This window comes from Papaver somniferum, chromosome 10 (genome assembly GCF_003573695.1).
Source record: "Papaver somniferum cultivar HN1 chromosome 10, ASM357369v1, whole genome shotgun sequence".
In the NCBI taxonomy this organism is placed as follows: Eukaryota; Viridiplantae; Streptophyta; class Magnoliopsida; order Ranunculales; family Papaveraceae; genus Papaver; species Papaver somniferum.
The window spans coordinates 3,423,035-3,437,566 of record NC_039367.1 but is presented as its reverse complement, the minus strand read 5'-3'; the positions used below and the strand labels follow the sequence as shown (position 1 = coordinate 3,437,566).

Sequence of the window (14,532 nt, the reverse complement as noted above, 5' to 3'; positions counted from 1 at the left end):
AGTAACCATCCCTATTGATCATCCTAGTAACTATATATATCTCCTAATATACTTGATCGAAAAAATTCTCTTCAATATTCTACTTATATATAGTTACTACCCCATTAGGTACACTAATAAAAATTTCTCCTCTCATGTTTCAGCAAAAGTTTTACTATCCATTTTTCAATTTTAGGCCAAGATAAAAAACTATTAATAACACTTTTGCAGATACAGAGATAGTATTATTCGTCGTATTTCAATTATCCTATAACAATCTTCCTCTCGTGTGATACCTCTATTATTCATCAGTGTAATATATCTCTCGTGACGGTAAGTGGTTATATCCTATCCATCAAAAAATACAAGCCAAAAAGACCTCTTGCAGATCAAAAGAGTATCTCCAATAGTGGATGTTAAAAATCTTACATGGAGATGTGATTTAGACCTTCATTTGTGAAAGCCAAAAATGTTACTTCTTGGCTTAGAGCATCTCCAACAGTGGGTGTAAAAAATCCTACATGGAAGTCTTATTAAGACTTTTATTTAGGAGATTTACACATACAACATGTTCGTTTCAAGGAATTGGATTCCGGGGAATCCAATTTCTATAAGGAATGCACCCAATTTCTTGAAACGAACGGTGCAAATGAACTTTTTGTAATTAAGAATTTTGATTCCTAGGAATCCAAATTCCTCCAAAATAGTAGAATTTCATTGCATTGCTCAAATAATGCAATGGAATTGGATTCCAGGATAAAAACAAAGATAATTGAACTACCTCAACCGAACATGAATTTTTAGGATTTGAATTGCATTCCTTGGAATCCAATTGCAAGAATTGGATTACTCCATAATTGAATTCTTAGGTTTCCAAAACGGGCTGATATAGTAAATATAGGACTCCATAGTTAAAAAACTATCTCCAATAGTAAATAGTTTAATCCTTAGAGCATCTCCAATGGACTATGAGTATTTATCATATGTGGAGATCTAAAAAAAAAGGTATTTAATAACATAGAATCCAAATACAAATCTTGTTTTGATAAGCATCTCCAGTGGTAGTTGTATCCATATCTAATTTGATATACTTGTTGCTTATTTATAGAAAAAATAATTCACAAAATCTAAAAAATCAATTAAAATAATAACAAATTGATGACGTGGGTATGGATGGGAGTCTCCAAAAACCCATACTCTCCTCCAAACTCAAACTTCCACGTCATATTAAATTTTGATTATCCAACCACCACTGGAGAGGTTGATAGACACATTTTTGTGTCCGATTTGTCTCGATTTTATATATTGTTAGGGCTCATTTTTGTACTTATTATGGTGTTTTATTTATTTGTAGGTATTTTTGGCTAATAAACATTTTTGGAAAAAATTGGCTCGAAAAGTTGTCGGAAAGCACCCGGAGGACATTTGCTATTCGGACTCTCACTTTGGATAAGGGGTAACCTAATTACTAAGGGGCATCCCATTTCCAGGCAGTTGCTAATCGCACCCCTACTCTGGATAAGGGGCAACCATCTTCAACATTCAAAAAAAAAGAATTTTGGCGGGAAAAAAAATGCAGTTAAAGAGCAGTTTTGGCAATCGTGATTTGGAGGAGTTTGAGGTCGATTAAACCTCTGATTTTCATAGGATAGACTCCTTATGGGTCTAGGAATCTTATATGGGTGTTTAAATCGATTAGATTGGGCTCAATCGACGGATTTTTCTCACAACAATAAAATATGGAAAGTCACGTGTGTGACCTGTTTTAGGGAATTTTAGAGTGATTAAAACGCTGTAAACCTTCCCAAAGATTTGTATCTATCTAAGGAAGAGTTTAGAATAAAAAGGAAAGCTCAGAAACGCGTAGAAATCCTAAAACAAGAAATTGTCGCAACTTGGCCGTGAAGAGAAGGAAAGAGATTTTGGAAGATTTGGGAGAGATTTAATCGGTATTTTTGATATAAATAGATGTCTTGGGTCATATAGAAGAGGTGTCGAGAGTTTGGGAACCTAAGGAGAGCCAGAGAAGAAGAAATCAGAGCTTTACCAAACTCTGTTTCTTTTGCTGCTGCTGTTGAAGAAGAAGAACACGACGAACTATTGACCCTCGGTAGACAGTCGCAGAAGAGTGTCGCTGTTTAACAGCTGAAAAACATTAAGCTGTTTAGGACAGTCTTATTCCAGGGTCTTAAAATCAGCGACAAAGCAACAATCTTTCTGTAACAGTTCCATTGTAACAACTGTTTTGCAACACCAATACACTGTTGCAAACAATCTGTGTTATTACTTTTCACTCTTTTAATCATCTTTTGAGCAACAAACACATATTTTGAGATCATGATTAATATGAGGAGCTAAACCACATTGCTGAGGCGATAGAGGAAGCTATTTTTCCAACAAAAAGTGGTATATTCTATTTTATCTTTTTATTTGCAATAATTATATGATTATTTGCCTTGAACTATTATTGAATATGATTTTTATTTGAGTGATTGTGATCTATTTTGATGGAGTATGCTTAGTTTTAAGACTTTTGATGCTTCATACTTGGTATTTACAATTATTACTTTTGAAAATCTACTTGTTGCAATATTTTAGAATCAAATTAAACAAGAAAATTACATAAATATAAGTATTGGTTTAATCATTTTGAACTTGGAAAATAGTGGAATCTTAGCCTCGGTGTTTCTTTTAGTATTGATATCATCTTTGATTGAGTTTGCTATAATTTTTAGTGAGTTTTCTATTTTAATATTAGGATTTAAGTCTAATTAATATCCTTCACAAGTCTGAGAATCGAACCACTTTTACCAATATCTACAAATCATATCAATTGTTGGCGCCGCCGACGCGGATTTGTTTTTAGGGTTTTAGATTTATTTATTTTTTTTATTTATTTATTTTTTTTTTTTTTTTTTTTTTTTTTTTTTTGTCTTTTTTTATGTTTTTGGGTATTTATCTTGTATCTACAGGTTCTAGATCATAAAGAAAATTGAGCCAAGGAGTCTGGTGATTTCATAAAGACTTGGAGCTAAAGATTAAAGCAAAAAGAACAGAAAAGAAGAAAATTTTATTTTATTTTTTAGACAATTTTAGTTAAGGATTTGTTTATTTTATTTAAAAAAAAAACTGTATTAGGGTTTATTATTTTGTAATTTTTCTTTATTTTTTTGGACTTTTGGACTTTTGGACTTTGGGACATTATTTTTTTTTATTACCCTACGGAAGGGTACTTTAAATATAAACTGTTTGCAGAGAAGGAGGACAATTACGAAATTGTCTCTGCACCTTGGGTTCGTACACTAGACATCGGAGTCAGTGGCCCGAGTCGACTACAACCGATTCATCCCCCGTCTGGAACGAGAGGTAAGATTCTAAGCACTCGCGAATCCCCTGTCAGTGAGTTACTGGACTCCTTCGTATGCATATATGTTGAGGACTGAATACGAACATTTATTTTTCTAGTAAAGGGCAGGCCTGGCCATACAAGATAAGGGCTCGGATTTCATCACCGTTCTCTTCTTGCCCGCTTTAGGAACACGTAACCTACGCGAACCTAAGCCTAAAATTTTGACTACAACGAGACCGATAGGGTAACGAGCTTAACAGGAAAGTCATTCGAAAAATATTGGTTACTCTTTTAAGCATACTTCGAAGTTCTTGACGGTTTCTGTAAGTTGAATGCGTGACTGCGCCGCCTTGTAATACCGCTGAGGCCTTGGGTATCAAAGCTCCACCGATCTTCCCTCGCCTCTATTCAACTTACGTTAACTCGGATTGATTCCAGAGGGGTTTTCTTAAATTGTAACGAATTCCCGTTTGAAGGATTAGAAGCTGGTCTAGAAACAATCTAAGTGGAGCCATCATGCTTTTTGTTTGATAGAAATAAATAGGTTTGATTTGGTTGAGTCGTCCTTGATCTGTGTTTGCTTACTCTTCCGATTTAGAAAATTCTATTGTATGCCTGAACGTAAAAGAGACGCACTAGGTAGATTTGTTAAAGAGAAACCTAGTAGTTCGAAGCGTCTCGATTACCTTAATCTAGAAAGTCCGGCTTTTGAAGAGTCTGTTTTTGAACGTTCTTTGACTGAGGAGAGAATCCCTGTTGCTCCGATAGCGCCAGAAATGGCAACTTTGAAAGCTTTGTTGAATCCAACTAGGACTACCCGTCCTTAGTGTATTAAGTTAGCTGAAACGGAGGCACCCTATGAACTGAAACCTGGGACCTTACAGATGCTCCCAATCTTTTTAGGAAAAGAAAATGAAAACCCTTATTACCATGTTAGGGATTTTGAGAAAATTTGTAGTACTCTAAGAATTAGAGGCTTAGATGATGATGTTTTGAAACTTAGGTTATTCCCATTTTCCCTGAAAGATAAGACCAAGTCGTGGCTGTATAGTTTGGACTCCGAGTCAATTGAGACATATGAACATCTTACATCTGCCTTTTTCAATAAGTTTTTCCCTAGGCACAAAACATCGTCTATTAGGACGCAAATATGCACATTTTCACAACAAGAGGGAGAATCTTTATATAGGTATTTGGAAAGGTTCAATGATTTATTATCCCAGTGTCCTCATCATGGTTTAGAAAAGGTTAGGCTAGTTCAGATCCTTTATGAGGGTTTATATTATTCCACAACGACCATAGTCGAGTCTCTATGCACTGGTGGATTTGGAAACCAAACTGTTGATGCGGCGATGGAATTTTTTAATGAAATCGCCGAAAAAAACCCAGCAATGGGAAAATAGTAAGGCACCCCAGAAACAATTCTTTTAAGTAGAGGAAACCTTAATAGGGTAGAAGGAGGCTATGAATCAGATGCCAAAATTGTTGCTATAGCAAAAAGGTTAGAAGCCTTAGAAGTGGGCCAGACTAGTGGTAGAGTGGAGCCTTTTTTGGGAAGGCCAGAATATTGAAGAGCAGGCCAATGCTCTTTATAATAACACTAGATTTGATAACCGTCAAAAGATTGACCCATATTCAGAAACCTATAATCCTGGTTGGAGAAACCATCCGAACCTTTCATGGTTTAAGGGCCAAAGTCAAGGTCACTTTAGTAATTCTAATGCTCCCCCAGGTTTTGCCTATACTAAGAATCCTTCAAGACTAGCTCAGTTTCAGAATCAGTCAGATAAGAAAATCCTAAGTTTAGAGGAATATCTCGCCTTGTTAACTCAGCAAACTGCAAAATTGCAGTTATACGTAGAACAGAGTCTAAAAGCTAGTACAAGATAGGACAAGAAAATAGTCAGGCTATTTCCGAGTTAAAAACCCAGGTTGGTCTGACAAGTGATTATTTGAGATAAAAAGGTAAGTTTCCTAGTCAAACACAACCCAACCCTAGAGGAGTTCATGAATTAGGTGCAAAACCATCGAATCAATTGAATGTTGTTAGAACCCTTAGAAGTGGTAGAGTTGTAGACAATAAGGTAATCATGCCCGATAGTGAACATACTGTAGTTCACCCCTCAGGATCTCACCTCTCAGGACCAGTAGCTGAAGAGACTGATAAAGTTTCTGATGATGTGAATTCGGTTCCCGAAAGGTCTGATTTTAGGCCTAGAGCCCCATTTCCTCAGCTATTAGTACCAACAAAGAAGGAATTGAACTTTAATGATATAGTGGAGGTTTTTAAGCAAGTTACCATAAAACTTCCCTTATTAGATGTAATTAGGCAAATTCCTGCTTATGCCAAGTTCCTTAAGGATATGTGTACGCGAAAGCGAAAACTTAGCGTCCATAAGAAAGCCTTTTTAGCTAGTCACGTAAGTTCAATCGTTCAGAACACCATAACTCCAAAGTACAAAGACCCAGGTTCTCCTACCATTGATTGCACAATAGGTAACTTCCGGGTAGAAAAAGCTTTACTTGACTTAGGAGCCAGTGTGAACGTACTACCATTCCATGTATACTTACAGCTAGGACTTGGTGAAATGAAACCTACTCAGATGACACTACAGTTAGCTGATAGGTCTGTTAAAATCCCTCGAGGTGTTATCGAGGATGTTCTTATTGAGGTCGACAAGTTTATTTATCCAGTGGATTTCGTGGTCCTAGATACCCAACCTGTCCCTGACCCAAAGAACCAGATACCTGTGATTTTAGGTCTCCCATTTTTAGTTACGTCTAATGTGATTATTAACTGTCGAAATGGTGTGATGAGTTTATCTTTTGGCAATATGACTATGGAGATGAACATTTTTATTGTCAGTAAGCAACTTCATGAGCTAGATGACATATGTGTTGAGGAAGTGAACATGATAGAAGCCTTAGTTCAGGAGTCATTACCAAACATCTTGTCTGAAGACCCATTAGAGAGTTGTTTATCCCATTTTGGTTTAGATTTTGACGACGATAACACTATTGAACAGGTGAATGCTCTATTAGATTCTACCCTTGTGTTAGACAATGATAGATGGAAAGCTAGGTTCGAACCGTTACCAGTTTCTGAGACTACCCTAATTCCTTCTTTAGAAGAGCCCACAAAGTTGGACCTTAAACCACTACCCGATACTCTAAACTATGTGTTTTTAGGCCCATCTGAGACTTTACCTGTGATTGTAGCTTCCAATTTGGATAGTGATCAGGAAAGTAGGCTAGTAAATGTACTTCAAGACAATAAGGAAGCTTTAGGATGGACTATAGCAGACATTAAGGGTATAAGTCCTACTGTGTGTATGCATCAGATTCATTTAGAGGAAGACTCCAAACCTTCTAGGGAGATGCAACGTCGACTGAACCCTAACATGAAAGAGGTAGTTCGAAAAGAGGTGCTTAAGTTGTTAGATGCGGGTATTATTTACCCAATTTCAGACTGTAAGTGGGTCAGCCCTGTTCAGGTTGTCCCCAAGAAATCAGGTATCACTGTAGTCCAGAATGATAATAATGAATTAATCCCAACCCGAGTGACCACGGGATGGCGTGTGTGTATTGAATATAGGAAATTGAACAAGGTCACAAGGAAGGATCACTTTCCCCTTCCTTTTATCGACCAAATGCTAGAGCGATTAGCTGGACATAGTCACTATTGCTTCTTAGATGGCTACTCCGGTTATAATCAGATCGTTATTGCCCCAGAAGACCAAGAGAAAACCACTTTTACCTGTCCCTTTGGTACCTTTGCCTATAGACGCATGCCTTTCGGGCTATGTAATGCCCCTGTAACTTTTCAACGTTGTTTGATGAGCATATTTTATGATATGGTAGAACGATTCTTAGAGGTATTTATGGATGATTTTTCAGTATTTGGTTCATCTTTCGATGAGTGCTTGCATCATTTGACATTAGTGTTGACTAGGTGTAAGGAAAAAAATTTAGTGCTTAATTGGGAAAAATGCCATTTCGTAGTTAAATCAGGAATTGCATTAGGGCACATCGTCTCTTCAAAGGGTATAGATATAGACAAAGCCAAAGTTGACCTTATTAAGACTTTACAGGTCCCAAAAACCGTAAAAGATATTAGGTCATTCCTAGGGCATGCAGGTTTTTACCGTCGATTCATTAAGGATTTTGGCTTGATTTCTAGACCTCTTTGCAATTTGCTTGCAAAAGATGTTAAGTTTGTCTTTGATGATGCTTGTTTAGAGGCTTTTGAGAAGCTTAAAACTTTACTCACTACTGCCCTGATAGTCCAGGCACCTAACTGGAACCTACCTTTTGAGATTATGTGTGATTCTTCAGATTATGCTATAAGCGTCGTTTTAGGACAACGAGAAAAAAAATTACTTCATGTGATTTATTATGCTAGCAAAACTCTGAATGATTCCCAAATAAACTACACAATTACCGAGAAGGAAATTTTAGCCATCGTGTTTGCCTTGGATAAGTTTAGGTCCTACCTATTAGGTTCTAAGATCATAATCTATACAGATCATGCTGCTTTGAAATACCTTTTATCTAAGAAGGATACCAAACCTAGATTGATTAGATGGATCCTATTGTTACAGGAATTTTCCCCAGACATTAGAGACAAAAAGGGTGCAGAAAATGTAGTAGCAGATCACTTGTCTAGACTAGTTGTTAGTTCCCATAGTGATTCCCTTCATATAAGGGATAGATTTCCTGATGAACAATTGTTCTCTGTTTCCCAATCACCTTGGTATGAAAATATAGTAAATTATATTGTTACTGGTCGAACCCCTCAACATTGGGGTAAGAAAAATCGTTCTAGGTTTTTAGTCGAGGTTAAGCATTTCTTTTGGGACGATCCTTCTCTGTTTAAGTATTGTCCGGACCAGATTATTAGGAGATGTGTATCTGAGAGTGACCAGTCTAGTATTATCTCCTTTTGTCATGAACATGCATGTGGGGGTCATTTTAGTGCTAAGAAGACTGCTGCTAAGATTTTGCAGTGTGGATTTTACTGGCCTTCGTTGTTTAAAGATTCCCATAGTCATTGTGTTTCTTGTGAGCGTTGCTAGAAGTTAGGAACCATTCCCGTAGAAATATGATGCCTTTGAACCCTATTTTAGTGATTGAGGTCTTTGATGTGTGGGTCATTGATTTTATGGGTCCATTTCCTATTTCGTTTGGTTATCTTTACATACTTGTCGTTGTAGAATATGTGTCTAAGTGGGTTGAGGCGGTTCCGTGTAGAACGAATGACCACAGGGTCGTAGTCCAGTTTTTGAAAGAGAATATACTTACACGTTTTGGTACGCCGCGAGCTATAATTAGTGATGGAGGTTCACACTTTTGTAATAGACCGTTTTCTCTTTTAATGAAACAATACGGTATTACCTATAAACTAGAAACCCCATATCACCCTCAGACTAGTGGTCAGGTAGAGGTTTTCAATAGGGAAATTAAACGTATTCTATAGAAAACAGTTAATCCAAATAGGAAAGACTGGTCGTTGAGGCTTACTGATGCCTTATGGGCTTACCGTACTGTGTTTAAGACACCCATTGGAATGTCACCTTATCGTTTAGTGTTTGGCAAGGCATGTCACCTTCCTGTTGAGTTAGAGCATCGAGCCTATTGGGATATTAAGAACTTAAACTTTTCACTTGACAAGGCAGGAGCTCAAAGAAAGCTCTAGTTCAATGAGTTGGACGAAATTCGTAGAGATGCATATGATAGTGCTAACGAGTATAAGAACAAAATGAAACTTGTGCATGATAGGAATATTTTATGAAATTCATTTTCTCCAGGTCAAAAAGTTCTTCTGTGTGACACTCGTTTGCATCTATTCCTCGGGAAGTTGCGCTCTCGGTGGACCGGTCCTTTTGTGGTCCGTACTGTTTTTCCTCATGGCGTTGTTGAGATTGAGACACCGGATGGTAGTAGTTCTTCGAAGGTTAACGGTCAGCGATTGAAGCCCTTTTTAGAGCCTTTTCCTACAGGTGATGTTGAGGAGGTCCCTATGGAGGACCCTGTTTACCTTGATTGACCATCAAGACGATTTTGTATGTTGTATAATATTTTTATAGGTTTTTGGTTACACTTCACCCAGGTACTATCTTTCCGACTTCTCTCTTTAATATTTCCTCTTGTTACTTATATTTTTGGTACCGTTCTTTAATTATAAACATTGAGGACAATGTTAGATTTAAGTTTGGGGGTGGGGTAGAACTTTTTGTTACCTTTTCGTTGTAATAAATAAACTCCAGATCCTAGAAATTTATCCCTATTAAGGATGGCACTTACCAATCTAAGTGGATGGAAGCATTTTGGTTGTAGGAGTTGAGGAACCAATCTGACTAGATGGCAACATCTAAAGAGTCTATTCATAAAAGCACATAGCTCAAGTGTTAGAAATAACATGATAGTTTCACCATATCTCATTGAGTCCTTTTCACTTCTGTTTTTATTTTGTTTTGTTTTTAAACTATGTTTCTCTAAGTGATTAGGTGGGGCTCACGATTCAAGTTGTTACCAATGCTAGGGTGAATTAGAGTGATTGAGATACAAAAAAAAATAGAAAAAAAAAAGAAAAAAAAGAAAAAGAGACCAGACCATCAGACCAACTAGAATAAATTCAATAAAGTCGACCACTGGAACCCTTGTATATGCCAGTTGTGTTGACCTAGAGTCAGGATTATCAATCACTGGTTCCCTTGTATACGCCAGTGTGTTGATATTAGTCAGACTAGTATCTCAGTCCATTAGGATATGTTCATTTTGGCGGAGGCCTTCAGACAGATATGAGAAACACCGTTCACCTAGTAAACATCAAAACCATCTATGTTTTTCTATATCCATCTTCTTGATCTATCCATGTGATTAGTTTTGACTCCGGATATTGATGTCCATAGTGAGACTATCTGAGTAGAGCTCTGTCACTTCATATGAATTTTAGTATGCTTGAGTGCAAACTCGTGTACAACAATTGGAATTTCGCATCAGGGTACTTCCTCCTGTAGTCAATAAGTATGCCAACCACGGAGATTCTTTAGTGCCTTCAAAGGTTCTGTGTAGATAGCTAGGGTATGGAGTAAAAAGGTTTTGTGGGTATACCTCTGGTAAGCCCTCCGGAGACAACGCTCCGCCACTAGGGACACCTAGGGGTTTAAAGGCTTATTGCATACGCTAAATGTAATCGACGATGCCTGCGACAGTGAGTTAGGATTTTATTTCTATTTTATTTTTGCTCGAGGACTAGCAAATAATAGGTTTGGGGGTATTTGATAGACACATTTTTGTGTCCGATTGGTCTCGATTCTATATATTATTAGGGCTCATTTTTGTAATTATTATGGTGTTTTATTTATTTGTAGGTATTTTTGGCTAATAAACATTTTTGGAAAAAATTGGTTCGAAAAGTTGTCGGAAAGCACCCGGAGGACATTTGCTATTCAGACTCTCACTTTGGATAAGGGGTAACCTAATTACTAAGGGGCATCCCATTTCCAGGCAGTTGCTAATCGCACCCCTACTCTGGATAAGGGGCAACCATCTTCAACATTCAAAAAAAAAGAATTTTGGCGGGAAAAAAAATGCAGTTAAAGAGCAGTTTTGGCAATCGTGATTTGGAGGAGTTTGAGGTCGATTAAACCTCTGATTTTCATAGGATAGACTCCTTATGGGTCTAGGAATCTTATATGGGTGTTTAAATCGATTAGATTGGGCTCAATCGACGGATTTTTCTCACAACAATAAAATATGGAAAGTCACGTGTGTGACCTGTTTTAGGGAATTTTAGAGTGATTAAAACGCTGTAAACCTTCCCAAAGATTTGTATCTATCTAAGGAAGAGTTTAGAATAAAAAGGAAAGCTCAGAAACGCGTAGAAATCCTAAAACAAGAAATTGTCGCAACTTGGCCGTGAAGAGAAGGAAAGAGATTATGGAAGATTTGGGAGAGATTTAATCGGTATTTTTGATATAAATAGATGTCTTGGGTCATATAGAAGAGGTGTAGAGAGTTTGGGAACCTAAGGAGAGCCAAAGAAGAAGAAATCAGAGCTTTACCAAACTCTGTTTCTTCTGCTGCTGCTGTTGAAGAAGAAGAACGCGAAGAACATTGACCCTCGGCAGACAGTCGCCGAAAAGTGTCGCTGTTTAACAGCTGAAAAACATTAAGCTGTTCAGGGCAGTCTTATTCTAGGGTCTTAAAATCAGCGACAAAGCAACAGTTTTTCTGTAACAGTTCCATTGTAACAGCTGTTTTGCAACACCAATACACTGTTGCAAACAGTCTGTGTTATTACTTTTCACTCTTTTAATCATCTTTTGAGCAACAAACACATATTTTGAGATCATGATTAATATGAGGAGCCAAACCACATTGCTGAGGCGATAGAGGAAGCTATTTTTCCAACAAAAAGTGGTATATTCTATTTTATCTTTTTATTTGCAATAATTATATGATTATTTGCCTTGAACTATTATTGAATATGATTTTTATTTGAGTGATTGTGATCTATTTTGATGGAGTATGCTTAGTTTTAAGACTTTTGATGCTTCATACTTGGTATTTACAATTATTACTTTTGAAAATCTACTTGTTGCAATATTTTAGAATCAAATTAAACAAGAAAATTGCATAAATATAAGTATTGGTTTAATCACTTTGAACTTGAAAAATAGTGGAATCTTAGCCTCAGTGTTTCTTTTAGTATTGATATCATATTTGATTGAGTTTGCTATAATTTTTTGTGAGTTTTCTATTTTATTATTAGGATTTAAGTCTAATTAATATCCTTCACAAGTCTGAGAATCGAACCACTTTTACCACTATCTACAAATCACATAAGAGGTTTTTTATTGTTGAGAGTTTCTAAAATCTTAGGTGGTGTCAATATTTCTTAAAACCCTTACTCCATTGGGGATGCTCTTAGAATATTTTAATGATAAAATCTTAACCATTTATTTTTATTTAATTAATTTAAAAAAAATAAAATAATTGAAAATATGACATGGAGGTGCAAGCGAAGGTGTAATTAAGACTTTCTTTAACATCTTCATATTTATTTTCCCATCCCTCCTAGTTTGTAGAGAACCAACTATTGGAGATGAATTTAAGTCAGTTGGGGATCTAAAATCCTACGTGTCATAAAAAAACAAAAAAAAATCACCCTCTATTGTAGATGCTCTTATAAACCATCTCCAATAGTGTAAGCTTTTAACTTTAACATTTATAGGTAGTTACAACTAATTTAAAAACTAAACTAATTTTTTTCCTTTCTTGTTGGATAATTTTAATTTTAAATAATAATTAGAATGAAAAAATTAGTTTAAGTGATGACGTGTAGGTCATTTCGAAGGTTTAGATAAGACTTCTTGAAGGCCTTTGTATTCATTTTGCAATCCCTCCTACTTTGTAGAGCTACAATACTATTAGAGATGAATTAATTTCAAATAAAGATTTAAAATCCTACATGTCATGAAAAATTAAAACTTCCACCTTTTATTGGAGATGCTTAAAACTTCGACCTTCTGTTGGAGATGTTTAAAGTTTTTAACTCAATATTTGTAAGAAAATTAAGTTACGGGGCATCCACCTTGAGCACCTTGATAAGCAAACTGCACATGACATATATGCGGATCTCGGTAAGAAGATTGAAGTTGATCCTCATACAGTCTAACCTCGATAAATGAATCACCTCGCCAATGAATAATTTTCTTCGGTCCCAACTTGGGTAAAGGGGCTAATTGAACAACCTCGCTGAATATATTAATGAGTAAAAAAAAAATTTGAGTCCTTAAAGGCTCTATGTAAATATAAATGAATAATTATTAAATTTCATATAAAAAATAATATAAACAAACCAAAATACTTCGTCAGTTCGATTGAAATAAATTACTCAAACTTATAAGTCAATTCATGACCATATCTACCTTATAATTGTTTCTTTCCTTGATTATTCTGTTCATAAGCACTTCCGTACAGAAAACAATCAATATCGTTGTGAGGTGATGTAAATGATCATAAGTTTTCATTAGAAGTTATTTCTTCTTAAAAAATGCATCTAATAATGATTGTTATTTTCTTCCACCTAAACTAAAATGCCTCACATCCTTATTCTTTTGTAATATATGTATAATTTCTGGAATATTTTACTCGTGTTATAGCAAAAAATTTTCTATGATGATTAATGTTTGGAATGCCTCTTTTAATGACATATTTGGTATGGTAGTACTATAATCTAATTCATGATCATTCTCATAATTGATTAAACACGATAATTACGTTGTTCATAGGAGATCTCGTAGCTGCATCATTCTCATCCAACTAGTTCTAAAATTTCCTATAGCGTAAGTTAGAGATGACATATGTTAATTCTTAAATATATTATTCTAATTGACCGATTTCTAGTTTGAAAAAATTAGAATTATACAAGTAAAAAGTTCATAATACTCTCTAAATAAATAAATATATATATCTATTTATCACCAATAAATATATAACCTCGCTAAACGAGTATTTTTTTCCGGTCCCAAGTACCTATAACGTAAGTTAGAAATGATATATGTTAATTCTTAAATATATTGTTCTGATTAAACGATTTCTGGTTCGAAAACATCAGAATTATATAAATAAAAAGTGAAAAATACTCTCTAAATAAGTATATAACCTTGCTAAATGGGGATTTTGTTTCCAGTCCCACGTATGTTCAAAGCACGGGAAAAATAAAAATTAGTTGCTGATTTATAATTACTGTTTTGTGCTTGACCATGATCAAGAGAAACGTGAAGAAATTGCCAGGCAACTTTGGAGTGCTGCCATGACTCAAAAAGACTTCCAGGGGTTAGTCCACGAGTGAGTTGGAGGGAGTTTAATGTATTTTGAATCTTGGGGATTTTGAGGGAGTGTAAGAAAGTATTGAGAGTTTGAGAGAGTTTGGTGTGTTGAGTGTAGGGAGTTTGAGAGACTCTCCCAAAATCTCTACTTTTTTGAGAGATTTGGAGTGAGGCAAAAATATACTATAAACTCCCTAGAACTCCCAGAACTCCCCAAAAAAAACAAACTCCCTATCATTCTAATTTTTACCACTAACAGGGAGTTTAAGAGTTTCTTTCAAACTCCCCCACGACTAACGGGGTTTTCTAGGGAGTTGTGATGACTCTTCTAAACTCTCCCACGACTAACGGGGATTTTAAGAGACT

The 14,532-nt window shown here is 35.8% G+C and overlaps 1 pseudogene; it reads right to left on the bottom strand.

Annotated features, from left to right (window-relative positions):
• Positions 1-4,468: 4,468 nt before the first annotated feature.
• Positions 4,469-4,568, bottom strand: LOC113319757 (annotated as a pseudogene).
• Positions 4,569-14,532: the final 9,964 nt, after the last annotated feature.